Below are 16,576 nucleotides of genomic sequence, written 5' to 3' on the forward strand. Positions count from 1 at the left end.
TCACTCCTGCTGTCTGGGCCAAGACCAACTTACAAAGGCCCTTCAGACAACAGCAATACCTACACCAGCTCCTGGAACTTTATCATTGGTATCAACTCTCCTGGCTCATGGACACCTACCAACTAAAATCTGGTTCGATCTGCCAGGGCACTTCTCTGTCACATTCTTTCTGGTAGTTAATGACTCTTCCCATGACTAGGCCCATTTATAGGGCCAATAATAACAATATATTTTTTCCTAGCCACCTGCCTTCTCATCTCCATCAAGAAACAGCTGCCTGAGGTCTCCAGGATGGCAGTAAACCAGATGCCACTTCAGCTACACCTCTCACTGAGCATGAGCCCACCAACTCCCAGTTCTTCCCTTTACCACCTTACCCCATGCCCACAGGAAGTAGCTAGACTTGAGCCAGCGCCCCTCTACCCAAGTAGTCTAAAATGTTTGGCTGAGGGCCTTATCTCAGCTCACTTGACACCCCTTTACATTTTCTCTTAGACAGGCCTCTCCACTGATGCAAATTATCCAAATCAGACCAAATTAAACCAGATTAAAAGATACCCAGGTTTAATGGCATGCTCCGGGTGGCCCTGGAAAAGAATGGAGAGGGGAAGAGAGGGAAGGGGAAACAATGAAAAACATGGAGACTATGTGTTCATTTTCTGGGGAATAGTTTAAATAGCCTATGGGAGTGATCCCAACCTTCCCTGGTGAAGAGAAACTATTTGGTGGGCTTTCTTGACCCTTCCTTGGAAGGGGTCACCATTTGGCAGGCTTTCTTGGAGGTGGAGTTTAAACTAAGGCAACTTTCCAGGGGAGAGAGATTGGAATGGAGTTTTCCACCCAACATTCCAAAGATGGATGCCAGGGGGCTGGGGTGAAGCCCCCGACTAAGTATTCCATATTCTTTGTAGAAAGGGATGCCAGGGATCTGAGGTGATGCTTCTTACCAAACAAAGACCAGTTCTCCCTTGTATTGCAGTCAGTGAGGGCAGACGAACTCTGAACAGCCCTATTCTCTCTGTTTTTGGTGGTATCAGGAGCCACAGAAACAACACAGACCATAGCTGTACCAGGGCCATGAACCCAGACATGGGCCCGGGCAGCAGCCCAGGCCCAAACATCACAATGCCCCTGGGTGGCAATCAAGTCACCCATCTCTGCCCGCTCCTTGCAACTTTTACCTCTTCAGATAGGCCTCTGTCTACAGGACATGAACCATCCTGTCTCTCTCCCATACTACACCATATGTCTACTCTCTATAACAGTGCCCATCTGCCTGTGTTTTCTCCTGGGAGACCAGGACAGACCACCCTGGCTGTGCAAGTAAGTCCCGCTGGGTCAGTGATGTCACTGATCAGAACCATGCATCTTCTTCAGAGTCATATCCAACCTTTCTACCCAGACAGATCTACCACCACACTCCACTTTTGGAACAGAAAGAACATCCTATATACAAGCCCAGTCCCCTCTGTTAATATGTATTCATTCTACCCAAGATATTTCTAACCCCTAGACCCAACCTGCTCCCCATTTATTTTTACCCAACTACTCCATGCAGAACAAACTCAGAACTAACACAGGAAGTCTCATGCCCAAATCTCATTGCAAGAATACCAACAATATGAAAGATCAAGCAAATATGTTTTCTTCAAAACCTATCAGTCCTGGAGAAATATTTGTCAGTGAGAGCCATGCAGATAAACTCCATAACACAGAAGTTAAAAAAATTCACAAATTTCACCAAAGAATTCAAGAAGTTTAAATAAAACACACACACACACACACACACACACACACACACACACACACAAAACAGCTCAATGAAATCAAGGAGTAATAGCTTAAGGAGAATAAAATGCCTGAGTGGTACCCAAGAAAACAAATATAAGGTTAATGGGAATGCTGAAGACAATTGAAGACTTGAGAATGGAACTAAATCAGGAGAAAGAAACTTCGAAGAGGCCTCAAGATGTAATTAAAGAAACCAATAGCTCAACCATTAAACTCAAAGGAAAGCATTATAAGTAGAATGAATCTAGAAGAAAGAAGCAAGGAAAATGAAAATTTAAAAATGTAAGAAACAAACAAAAATATGGGAAATGAACACACAAAAACTGTAGGATAGCAGAAAGACAAACATGGAATATATTCATAACAAGCTGATATTAAACATAAAGCAAAGGACAACCAGCCTACAGTCCACAACTCCAGAGAAGCTAGGTAACAAAGAGGACCCTAAGAGAGAAGGAGAAATAGACAAGATATCCTGAGTAAATTGGGAATATGGAGGAGCAAGGAGGAGGGGTTGGGGGATGGAGAAGAGGAGAAAATGAGTGGGGAGGAGAACATGAGGGGCCAGGAAAAGAATGATCAAGATGGGGGAAGGACAGAGAGGGAGGGCAAGGAAAGAAATGTCTTGATAGAGGGCACCATTATGGGGTTATCAAGAAATCTGACACTTGGAAAATTCCCTGAACTACAGAAGGGTGACCCCAGCTAAGAATCTAAACAATCGTGGAGTGGAGAGGGTACCTGAACAGGCCTTCTCCTGTAATCAAATTAATGACTACTTTAATTTTCATCATAGAACCTTCATCCAGTAACTGATGGAAGCAGATGCAGAGATCCACACCTAACCACTGGACAAAGTTCCCAGAGTCCAGTCGAAGCAAAGTGGTCAAGTCCACTATGGGGAAACCGACTGAAACAGCTGACCTGAGCTAGTGGGAGCTCACTGTGTAGGAGCCAGCCATGATAATCTAAATTGAAACAGACCATCCAAAGGAAATTCCCAAGGTTCCACCCATTGTAGATAGGATCACCTATCTGCCAGCACACATTCACCAGGACACCTCTAGACAAATGTCAGCCAATCAGGGGCCCTGAACCTTTGAAAATCCTTCACCTCCACCTTTAGTACAAAGAAAAAAAAACAACTCTAACCGAGCTCAAGGCTCTCCATTTATTCCAATATGTTGGACATGCTGAGAAACTGAGTTTGCAAGCTTACATAAAATAAAGGGTCTTTGCTTTTATATACGGGACTCGGTCTCCTTGTTGGTTTTGGAGGACTTCGTGGATCTGGTCATAACAGACTCAGGACTAACAGCTGGGGAACCTGCATAGGACTAAACTAGGTCCTCTGAATATAGGTGACAATTATGTGACTTGGGCAGTTTGTGGGGCCACTGGCAGTGTGACCAGGATTTATCCCTAGTGCATAATCAGGCATTTTGGAGCACATTCCCTATGGAGGGATACCTGGCTCAACCTAAATACAGGGGAAAGGCCTTGGTCCTGCCTCAATGTGATGTGACAGACTTTGTTGACCTTCTTTGAGGAGTGGTGAGGTACAGGAGCTGGGAGAAGCAGGAGAAGAAGAGGGAGGAGGAACTGGGATTCATATGTAAAATAAAAGAAAGGTTGTTTGAAAAAAGAAAAAAAATTAAAAAAGAAAATGAGGAATAGGCAATGATGAAGGAGAAGAATCCAAAATCAATGGCATAAACCAGACTAAGGAATGACACACATATACAAATACAAGAAGCAGACAATCTATCAACTAGGCAAGACCAAAAGGGAAAATTCCCACAGTACCTCATAGTTAAAACACCAAGAAGAGTACTGAAAGCTGCAAAATGATAAACACAGTCACATATTAAGGAAAATCCAGAATAAAAGTTGATTTCTCAATGGAAACTTTGAACACTTTAAGAGCCTTAGCATTCCAGGTCTTAAAAAATTATGTTGACAAAAACCTAGCAAAAGTGTTTATGATGGTTGAAAGAAAAGCTTTCCACAATACAAACCACAAAAAAAACCCTATCTTTAACAAACCAACCTAAAGGATTAAACCAACCTACAGAAAATAAAGCATTATTTCAGACCAAACAAAGGAATAAGCCTGGCAGAGAGATTGTGGAAAGAAATAACAATTCATAATTATTAAATCAAAAAATATTACTGAGAACACAAACAACATAAAAATCAACAATACAATGACAACAATTAACACATTTTAATAACAACTTTAAATACCAATAGATTCAATTCTCTAACCCAAAGATATAGACTGACTGAATAGATAACAAAATAAAATTCAAATATTTGTTGTTAAGTTTTTTAAAGATATATAACATCTTAGAATAAAATGATGGAAAAAATACACCAATGAAATGGAACCAGGAAACAAGCAGGCATCACCATGCTCCTATATGAAAAAAATAGACTTCATATTAAAATGAATCAGAAGAGCTAAAGAGGACTCTGAATTCTAGTGAAGCTGACCAATAAAACATATATGTACCAAGTTCTGGTGAACCCTATTCATAAAAAAGAAATGTACTTCTTGATTTAAAGACACAGATTAACATCTACCCATTAATACCATGCTTTCTCCAATAAACAGGAAATCTGAAAAAAATGAACAGAGAAGCATTATATCTGATTCTTTCTGTTCTTTCTGGGAGAAATGGGCAATGTAGCATGAGCAGTTAGGGATTGGTTAGTGTGAATAATGTCATCTTGATCCAGGTTAAAGGATGCATGCTAGTCATCAGGTACCTGGCCCTGTAGGGGTTTAGGGTTTGAAAATACTGAGCTGGTTTATGAAAGTCAAAGAAAGGAAATATTGGAGGGAGTAAGTCAAAGGAAGGAGATGATTGAAGAGGTAAAGTTTTAGATTTGTTGTTGATATGGAAATAAGGTTGTTTCTTATCTTTCTAGAAATCAACTAACAGGGAGATGAGCAGTCTTAGTAGAATCCCAAGTCTTTAAACTATAAAGCATAAAAAATACATTAAAGGGGCTACTACATAAGAAAGTCACTGGTAAAGGACAAGAGCCTTGAAAAAAAGTCATAGCACTGTATATTACTAGTTATGTGGTCTTCTCTAAGTGACCTCCACAAAACAAAATCTCAAACTCATTGTGTACAGACTAGCAGTAATGCATGTCTTATCCCCTAGAGCAATTTATTATGCCAGTAAAAGAAATTCATGTTTATGAACAATTTTTTTAGAGCTTAAAATGATTTGAAATGGATAATATGTAACACAGAGATTTGCAATAAAATTATCTATCTCCAGTCTCATCAGACAGTGAATACCTCGATAAGCAGCTCTGATACGGACACTAAATTTAGTGAACATAGCTGAACCTGCATTAAACTGATAATAAAACATTTTCCTTGAAGGCTGTTTAATTTTAATTTTTTATGCCACTGACAATCTCATGACTCAGTTGGTATAAAAGTTTCCTTCTGTATTTGTGTTGATTTCATTGGTTGAATAAAGAAACTGCTTTGGCCTTTTGATGGGGCAGCAGCTTAGGTAGGCGAAGTAGACTGAACTGAATGCTGGGAAGAAGGACAGTGTGGCAGATGCCATGATTTTCCTGCCTGAGACAGATGCTGGTTAGAATATTTCCCCATAAGCCACGACCTCATGGTTATATACAGATTATTAGAAATGGGTTAAATCAAGATGTGAGAGTTAGCTAATAAGAGGCTAGAGCTTATGGGCCAAGCAGTAATTCAATTAATATAATTTCTGTGTGGTTATTTCAGGGGTTAAGCTAGTGGGGCAGCCTGGACAAACAAGGGGCTCCACTCCTTACAACACTCAGCGTTCTTGGGAAAGCACAGCTGAAAGTTTATACATCAGCTGAAATTCTTCTGAGGATACCAGTAACATGGCATCATTTGTATCATGGCTTAATAATATCATAAAGCTTCAGAAATGAAACCTATGGTCACAGCTCTCTCTCTCTCTCTCTCTCTCTCTCTCTCTCTCTCTCTCTCTCTCTCTCTCTCTCTCATCAGCAATACCAAAAATTGCCAGTGGGTAGAGGTCATTCAGACTGCTGTTGATACTCAATTTCCTTTTAACCTAAGGTCTCTTTCACCTAGGAAAAAAAAATAAAGGTAGCATTACAATCTAAACAGAAAGAAACTAAAGAATAGATAATCCTCCATCTCACCATTAGACCAATAAAGACAAAATTCTATGTCAATATGCAAATCTCCCTTATTATACTTCTTCTTTGTGAAGTACTTTGAAGGAATAGAACATGCAATCCACTATGAACATAGAGACAGAGTGTCTTGGTCCTGTCTCCTGGGAACAAGTGGATTTGGGTTATCCCTCCAGTCAATAATCATAGATGTAGGGTCATAGGTAGTAGCAGTGTTGTCTCTCAAGATACTGAATAGCTCAGGCCTTACAGGCCCTGAAATCACCATTAGATACAAGTGAACTGTAGTATCCCTCCACAGTAGAGTAAAAATAACCACACCAGTGTAGTTCTCTCACAGGAGTGAAGTTCCATTCCTAATTTGACCTTAGCCAAGTTATCACTACAAAATTATGAATAAGTGCACTTTGAGATACTGCTGCTGAAAATGAGATAACGTAACCTACTGACACTTCAGAAGCAAACATTACTGCAAATGTCACTGGGTCATGAACCCTCAGCTGGGGAGTTTTGATGTAATGATATCATGGCTCAGTAATGAAACCATACTTTGAACTTTGAGTCTTGATCTTTTAAAACTTTTCACAAATATTTAAAACTGATTATAAAATAGATTTTGTGCCAGATATTTTGTCCAACCCTTAGCATAATCCATGTTAGCCTCTGAGATGATGTAAGCTAGTCTGGACTGAGCGATGACTGTCAGCTATGTTAAATGTATGTTTTGCCTTACAATATTTTCAACTGACAAGGAAATGCAACCCCATTGTGAGGTTAGTAACTTCTGTGTAAGATTAGAAGTTACGGACTTAAACCAGGTGTTAGTGGCGCTTGCCTTTAATCCCAGCATTAGGGAGGCAGAGGCAGAGGTGGGAAGATCTCTGTGAGTTCAAGGCCAGGCTTCAAAACTACAGGAAAACCCTGACTCAAAAAACCAAAAACAAAACGAAAAGAAAAGTATAAAGAAATTAAGGGACAAAAGGGAAATCTAGGACCTCTGCCAGAGCAGGTCCAAATAAGCAACTTTCAAAGGACCAGGCCTGAGCCAGAGAACTCCACAGGAGCAGGTACAAGGGGACAACATTTGAGGGAGCATGCCTGAGCCAGTGACCTTTGCAGGAGCAAGTAAAAGGAAGCAACCTCTGAGGGCGCAGGCCTGAGCCTGCCACCTATGCTAGAGCAGGCCTGAGCCAGCAACCTATGCTGGAGCAGGCCTGAGCCAGCAACCTTCACAAGAGCAGACCCAAGAAAGCAACCTCCATGGGAGCAGGCATGAACAATCTTTCAGAGTAACAGAATTTCAGAGTAACCTCTGGGAATGCCAAGTGACTGGAACCATGGCACTGACTCCACCTCAAGGAGCAACCATCTGAGCCTTGGATCTATTGCACCTGGAAGTTTGATCACCAGAGACACTGCCCCAAATAAACCAATCAGAGGAAAAGATGGGAAGCACAAGGTATGTTATTGAGTGTGTTCCTCAATACCACAAAGAGTAACATGACACCAACAAAAACTAGGGACTCTAAAACAGCAAGCCTTAAACATCCCAACACAGATGAGGTGTGACTTTGTTGGAGTAGTAATGGCCTTGTTGGAGACATATGTTACTATGGAGATGTGCTTTGAGGTCTCATATATGTCCAAGCCATGCCCAGTGTCTCAGACTGTTTCCTGTTCCCTCTGATGAAGATGTAGCTAGCACCATGTCTGCCTGCATGCTACCATGCTCACTGCCATGATGATAATGGACTGAAACTCTGAAATGTAAGTTGCCACCTCAACTAAATGTTTTCCTTTGTAAGAGGTGCCGTGGTCATGGTGTCTCTTCACAGCAATGAAAACCTTAAGTGAGACAGTGAGGAAAGGATTTAATCCAGTGTTCAGGTTACAGTCTGCCACTGAGGTAAGAAAGGAAAACAGCTTGAAACAGAGACAACTGAGGAACACTGCTGACTGGCTTGTTCCCTTGCTCCCCAAAGCTTGCTCAGTCTGCTTTCTTATACCACTCAGGACCACCTATCCAGGGGTGGTATCATCCACAATGGACTGTGCCCTCCAACATCAACAATTAATCAAGAAAATGTCCCATAGGCTTGCCTAGAGGCAGTATGATGGAGGCACTTCTCAGTTGAGGTTTCCTCTTTTTTGATGATCCTAACTTGTGTCTGATCAACAGATACCTATCCACTACTCATGATTAAGCCCAAAGTCAAAATGCAGGTCTCTACCGAGATATATGTATGGCAAAGGCTATAGATAAGGATGACATGGGGCCAATCTGAACACTCCATAAATAATATGATAAAATTATAAATACTTAAATGGTGATTAAAGATTATGAAAAATTGTACCAAAAGGTTTTATATGTATATACTTGGTAATGATATAAGTAATGCTGGTTTGCTTTATAGTGTTAAATATCTTCTACAATATGCATCATTTAGATTTCCTATCTAAATGGATAATTGTACATGTATTTGAAATTGTATTATTTTTACTCAAGGAGAGGATCAAATATTACTGGAAATTTTAACACAGAAGACAAGAGTTCATCCTGGCCTGTGTTATGTAACAGTCGTGAAGGTTAAGAGAATCTGGCCCAAAAGTATGTTGTTCATGAAACCTGGCTCATTGAAGATGCTGAACATAACTCACCACATTACTGAGATTTCTTCCTGTCTTATTTTGCTTCTGCATCAGGTTAGAGATGCCTCTCCCAGGACCAGATATTTGAGGACATGATCTATCTCCTAGGGTCAGATGTTCAGAGTTGAAGCAATGTATCCATGTCAATTAAAAGCTGGCTGCAGAGTCCAGAGTGCTCACCATTATGCAAAACTGCACACTACAGAATGGAAAAATATATTTACCAATCCCACATATGACAGAGTGCTGATCTCCAAATTATATAAAGAACTTAAGAAATGAGACATTGAAAACCCAAATAATCCAATTAAAAATGAGGTACAAATCTAAACAGAAAATTCTCAATAGACGAATCTCAAATGTCAGAGAAACACTTAAATAAATGTTCAACAAGCTTAGCCATCAGGGAAATGCAAATCAAAATGACTCTGAGATTCCATCTTACACCTGTGAAAATAGCTAAGAGCAAAAACACAAACGAGAGCTTATGCTGGAGAGGATGTGGGGTGGAGTGAACACTTCTTCATTGCTGGTGGGAGTGCAAATAGGTACAACAGCTTTGGAAATCAGTATGGCAATTTCTCAGAAAATTAGGAAAAAACCTACCTCAAGATCCAACAATAGCAAGCTCTCTTGGACACATACCCAGTGAATGCTCAATCATGCCATAAGGGCACTTGCTTAACTATGCTCATAACAGCATTATTTGTAATAACCAAAACCTGGAAACAATCTATATTCCCCTTAAACCAAAGACTGGATAAAGAAAATGTGATACATTTACACAATGGGAGTATTCTCAGCTGTTAAAAACAATGACATCAGGAAATTTGAAGGCAAATGGATGCAACTAGAAAAAAAAATGTTCTTAGTTAAGTAATCCAGAATCAGAAAGACAAACATGGTACATACTCATTCAGATGTGGATATTATATGTAAAGTAAAAGATAATTATGCTCTAATTCACAGACCTAGAGAGGCTAGGTAACAAGGAGAGCCCAAGGGGGACACTCTGGGAAGGAGAAATAGAAGAGATCTCCTGGGTGGACTGAGGGCAGGTGAGGATGGGAACATAAGGGATCTGGTTGAGGTGTGGATGGAGGTGGGAGTACTGAAAGAGATGACTGAAAAGGGGAGGCATTTCGGGGTCAGCGAGAAACCTGCTGCAAGGGAAACTGCCATGACTCTACAAGGATGACCCCAGCTAAGACTCCTAGCAATAGTGCACATGTAGCCTGAACTGGCCATCTCTTGTGATCAGATTGGCGACTATCCTAACTGTCATCAGAGAGCTTTCATCCAGTATCTGATGGAAACAGAGACCTAGACCCACAGCCAAACATTAGGTCAAGATCAGGGAACCTTGTTGAGGAAGGACTGTAGAAGCCAGAATAGTCAAGGACATTACAGGAAAACCCATAGAAACAACAAACCTGGCTCATAGGAACTCACAGATTCTGAACCAACAACCAGGGAACCTGCATGGGACCAACCTAGGCCTACTACATATATGTGACAGTTGTATAGCTTGATTTACTTGAGGGACTCCTAACAACAGGAGTAGGGGCTGTCCCTAAAGTTTTCTAATGTTTTGGCTGGCTCATAGGAACCATTCATCATGCTAGATTATCTTGCCCAACGTTAATACAAGGGGAAGCTTGTATCCCTACTGCAACTTATATGCCTTGCTTTGTTAATACCAATGGGAGGCGTGCCCTTTTCTGAACAGAAACAGAGGATGAGTGGTCGGGAGATGGGAGAAGGGGAAGGAGAAGAAACTTCATTGGGGATATATCATACACACACACACACACACACACACAGAGAGAGAGAGAGAGAGAGAGAGAGAGAGAGAGAGAGAGAGAGAGAGAGAGTTTTCCCCATGGTGGTGGGAAGAGCTGGTCACATTTCTTGCTAACTTGAAAAGCTATTCTCTGCTCTGTTTTTCCATGCTGCTTGTAGCATTTGAAACTCTGAATCACATCTAACATCATTTAACTGCTCACTTCAGGCTAGACACTGCACTAAGTAATTTACATGTATAATTTTAATTATATATATTTTAATTATATATATAATTTCATAGATAATTATAATTTTAATTGCTCTTCCAAACTAGTGCAAGAGGTGGCCACATATCATTCTGAGAGACTAATTAGCATCGGCTGTGCCATATGCATAGTATCAGTGCCAACAGCAGATTTCTGACTCAGAGTGTCTAACCTAGCACTGGGCTTTTATTTCCTTCTGTATTTTGCAAAAAGGAAGTGCTGCAATGTAAGGAGTGTACTGGGAACAGTTCCCTGAGTGAGTTCTAGTGTGAGAATGCCTAATATGTTGGCGCAATCTGATTGACTTTATAGGTAACAAATGTGTCACTGGAAGTAGACATGTTTATTACCTTGAACATATTAGTTATTCTTAAAGAGTTCACCCTTCTCTAACGTTGAACATTATCTCATTTGACACAAGGATGAAAAAAATCCCAAGGGCACTAGTGGTTCTTTTCTATTGGACAGCTGTTTTGATGAACTGTGTTTGATTACATGCACAGACACGGCGCATTTTACTATAAACGCCATATGTTCAGCCTATAGAAATTACTAATATTCCAAACAACTTGCAGAAAGGAACAGTTTCCCATCACTACTGAGTAGTGACCAATGATCAGGGTGAACCCTTGTGCCCTCCTCAGCCCTACCAGGGTTAGGTACATCCTGTAACTCCACCACAGATACAACGTGCATGATTCACACCCACCGAAACCAACAATTACTGCTAAACCCATTTCAGAAAGGTTTAAATGTGCTATCTCTTAATTCAGCATTTGTGAAACACATATGCACACACACACATACACACAAATGTATATGCACACATACTAATGAACCCACCAAAGAAGCATACATTTTGTAAGTAAACAGGCTTCAAAGTTATCCATGTTATGAATCTGGAGAGGTGGCTCAGAAGTTAGGAGATGCTCCGGAATACCAGAGTTCAGTTGCCAGCACTGTCCACAGGCAGCTCACAATAGTCTGTAACTCCCGTCTCAGGAAATCCAGCATCCTCTTCTGGTCTTCAGGAAGCACCAACACACATGTACACATACATGCATGCAGACATAAATATACATAAATAAATAACAAAACCATCTTTTTTAAAGTTATATATCATATAACTCCTGATGTTCCTACATTTACTTGACAAAATGTTAGAATCATGGTAAGAAATGACTTTGGGTTTGGTATTTTAAGTTAATTGTTAGAAATAATGTACACTAATTTTTAATATTGTGCATATCATCTCCTTTGTGGTAGTTAGTTATCAAAGTATTTGTTTTGTTTCATGTATTGTGTTACTTCATACTACACCAAAGAGGCAGCCATATCTGTGAAGGGAGTGAATGATGTTGAGAAGAAGCTGGGTGTTGTGATCTGTGTTATCTCATAAATAGTTACTATGAAATAAAAAGGGTGATCATTTTTTCAAATTTATTTATTAAAAATTTCTACCACATCCCATATTTTAAAAATTTATTTATTAAAAATTTTCACCTCCTCCCATTTCCCTCCCACTCTCCCCACTCCCTTCACTCCCTCCCTTGCTCTCCAGTCCTAAGAGAAGTCAGGGTACCCTTCCCTGTGGGAAGTCCAAGACCTCCCCCTCCCTCCAGGTCTAGGAAGGTGAGCATCCAAACAGACTAGGCTCCCAAAAAGCCAGTACGTGCAGTGGAATCAAAACCCAGTGTCATTATCATTGGCTTCTCAGTCTGCCCTCATTGTCAGCCACATTCAGAGAGTCCAGTTTGATCACAAGCTCATTCAGTCCCAGTCCAGCTGGCCTTGATGAGCTCCCATTAGATCAGTCACACCGACTCTGTGGGTGGACGCACCCCTCATGGTCCTGACTTCCTTGCTCATGTTCTCCCTCCTTCTGCTCTTTATCTGGGCCTTGGGAGCTCAGTCCAGTGTTCCAATATGAGTCTCTGTCTCTGTCTCCATCCATCACCAGATGAAGGTTCTATGGTGATATGCAAGATATTCATCAGTGTGGTTATGGGAGAAGGCCAGTTCTGGCACCCTTTCCTCTGCTGCCCAAAGAACAACTGGGGACATCTCCTTGGATACCTGGGAACCCCTCTAGAGCCAAGACTCTTGCCAACCCTAAAATGGCTCCCTTAGTTAATATATCTTCTTCCCTGATCCCATATCCACCCTACCTCCATCTCAACCATCCCATTCCCCCAAGCTCTCCCCAATCCTCTCCTTCTCCCTTCTCTCTCCCCATCTCCTCTTCCCCCCAACCCACCCCGACCCCCCTGCTCCCAACTTTTGCCCGGCGATCTTGTTTATTTCCAATATCCTGGAGGATAACTGGATGTTTCTCTTTGGGTTCACCTTCTTATTTAACTTCTCTAGGATCACGAGCTATAGGCTCAATATCCTTTGTTTATGGCTACAATCCACTTATGAGTAAGTACATACCATATTCCTCTTTTGGGGTCTGGGTTATCTCACTCAGTAAAGTGTTTTCTATTTCCACCAATTTGCATGCAAAATTCAAGATGTCATTGTTTTTTACCACTGAGTAGAACTCTAAAGTGTATATGTGCCACACCTTCTTTATCCACTCTTCTATTTAGGGGCATCTAGGTTGTTTCCAGGTTTTTTTTTTTTCATTTCTCATCCAAGACAGCAGAATTGGATCAAAGACAAGGTGAGAAAGTGAGACATCAAGTCAGTTGGTTAGATTCTGGATGGGGTTGTTTGGTTTGTTTGCTTGTTTGTTTATTTGGTTGGTTTTTATTTTTAACTTGGCCCAAGCTAGAACAATTGAGAAAATGCCTTCATCAGATTGGTATATAATCAATCCTCCTCCAGCCTATTCCTACCTTGGTCTGCACCATCTATACTGACATTCCATTCATCTCTCCTAATCTTCCTTCCAGTATGGACTCAGATCACATATTCTCTGGAAAGTCTTCCTGGAAACAGGCACTTCTCAAGTGGTTTAGAAACCTTCTCTGACTGCAGCCTTCAGCATCCATATGAAATTGGTGTGTGTCTCTTCCTGTACCTTGCTTAAGGTAGTTACTCAAATACCTGCCAAGGTGCCCAGCACAGACAAGGAATCAAATGCTTGTTACTCAAAGTGAAGACCGTCAGATTAAAAGGAATCATTAAAGGTTTGATATCACATTGGACCCTGTGAATACAGCCAGAAGAATCACCACCATTGCCATCCTTCATGCTTACTCACCTGTTCTTTAAATGTGGCAGGAAAGGGAGAAAATGTCTCTGATATTTCAAGAGGAAGGATCCGTCCAAAGTTACAGTGAGTCATAGCAAGATACTAATGATTGCCAGAAATGGCATCTCTCTGTCCTGTCATGCCTACCACTAATTATAATCAGCTGTGTCATCTCCTGATGACATCTCCAAGACTTTTGTTTTTAGTCAGCAGCCTACAGCTGAGACTGGGACTACTCAGTACCGAAACAAGTCATACATTGGTAATGCTTTTCTGGCTGATCTCAAATACAAAACCTAGAAGCTGTGTCTGTGCATATAAATAAGTATGAAAAATAGAGCTGTGTATTTTTTTCATGCAGATGTAAATAAACAAAATATCTACATCATCCATCCCTGGTAATATCAACAAAAAAATTTACCCATGTTAGATCTAGGATTGGGTGATATGCTTTCATTTTTTTACTGCTGTATAGCAAGTCATACTCTCCCTGAAAACAAAAATAATATGTATTTTATTAACATTTGATCAATGAGTGATGTGGGAGGGTCTTCTGTTTGAGTTGATTTCATTGGTTAATACAGAAACTGCCTGGCCCATTAGATTGGCCAGCCCTTAGGTGGGCGGAGTAGACAGAACAGAATGCTGGGAAGGGAAGTTAATAAATTGCCATGCCTCTGCTCTCTGAGCCAGACCGCCGTGCCTCTCCTCAGGGAGACAGACATGATGAAGCTCCAGCCCAAGATGGACGTAAGCTAGAAACTTCCCGGTAAGGCACCACTTCGTGGTGCTACACAGATTATTAGATATGGGTTAATCAAGATGTGAGTAAGAAGCTGAAACTAATGGGCTAGGCAGTGTTTAAAAGAATACAATTTGTGTGTTGTTATTTCGGGGCATAAGCTAGCCAGGTGGCCGGGAGCCGGGCCACAACTCATCACTACAAATGAGACATCTATTTGATTCACTGAAAGTTTGACTTTAAAGCTGGGGCTGATTCATCTGAAATCCACTATACAATCAACCAAATGGATGGCTATATGAACAGCAAGGCTATTACATACTCTCTGCATGCTGTAAGTTGGCAATACTGGGGATGGAAAAAAAGGAAAAAGTGGTGCCATTTTCAAAATTTGTTCTTGAATGAACCAACCATCTCTGATTAGATTTGAGGCCTCCTCCACAGGAGGGAATACATGCCTGGTACTATAAACTGGTCAAAAGTTTATGGCTAGGAGGTCTTGGGCCCTATGGTAGAATTTACTACCGATATTTTGCTAAATGGACATGTAACCAAAATTACATCTAAATATTTATGTTTATAGAAATATCTTCTTTTTTTGGTTTTTTCGAGACAGGGTTTCCCTGTAGTTTCTAGAGCCTGTCCTGGAGCTAGCTCTTGTAGACCAGGCTGGCCTCGAACTCAGAGATCCACCTGCCTCTGCCTCCCGAGTGCTGGGATTAAAGGCGTGCGCCACCACCGCCTGGCCTATAGAAATATCTTAATGCTGCACTAAGCTTGGTCATAGAAGCATTATTTTATAGAATGTGATGATTGGAGAATTGAGAATAAGAGCTTGAGGATAGGGAAGGATAATGTGAGACATTCTCTTCTGTATCTGACATGGTCATTGTAGTCATGAACATACAGCAGCTGTGGGTACCTATTCCATCATGGGTGGGAGAAGAGGACCTCTTTGGGAAGCTATTGGCATTCAATGGTTGCTGATGTAGAGGAGCCATTTTCATCAGGGATGTAGGCCCTGGTAAGGTGTCCAACTCCCGTAAATAACCCCCCCCCACTCATGAGTGCACCACTATTTAAACTCAGTGGGTCACAAACAAAGCGAAGGAAAAGAAAGTAAAGCAGAGGGAGACGTGTGATAAGAAGAGGTACAACAAGAGTGGAATGGGTGTGAGAGGTGGTAATTGGGTAATAAAAAGGCCAAAATACATCATAGACATGTATATAGTTGTCAACGAATAAATAATGAAGATAGTGATTTTTAAAACAAAAATAATTTTAGAAGACAGGTATTGTTTTACACTGTCAGAAGTTTCTACAATAGACTCAGTAGAGGACAACTGGATTTTCATTTCTAAGCTGATGCACAGACAGTTGCTTTATGATCTGCTACAAGCCAGAACATGATACAGTAATTGCTCAGCCATCTTTCACAAGCAGTTTGTCAGAGCTAAAAGCCTTGGTAAAGGGTAAATCTTGATTCAAGGAAATTTTGGCGTTATTGCCTTGTGAACAAAGAGGCTGTCTTTTGCTGTAGATTTTTACTGTAGCTGACTCCCCTTCTGTTACACATTTGAGAATTAATTTCCACAGTTCAGAACTGTTTCTTATGCCTTTGTGTTATATGTGAAAACAGTTTCCCACTTCCAGGTCTTTGTTCCTTTCATATAGGTAAAAGCAGAGATCTGCCTTTCTGCAAGTATCTTTATCATCACGCATTTGGTCAGTGTTTAGGATTTAGGAAAGAGCATTCTTTTTAAGATATTCACAGATCTCCAATGACATAGAATTACTACGTGCCCAAGCTGCTGTTCTAGTTTACCTAACTTAAAAGATTCTTAACTCCTTACACTCACTTTCACTTCACCAATGATTTTAATTCAAGAAATTTACTGCTTGTCTTATACTCTCAAGGACAATTGAAGAGATAATTAGCTACAACCCAGAGAAAAACCCACA

This window comes from Arvicola amphibius, chromosome 2 (assembly GCF_903992535.2).
Source record: "Arvicola amphibius chromosome 2, mArvAmp1.2, whole genome shotgun sequence".
In the NCBI taxonomy this organism is placed as follows: Eukaryota; Metazoa; Chordata; class Mammalia; order Rodentia; family Cricetidae; genus Arvicola; species Arvicola amphibius.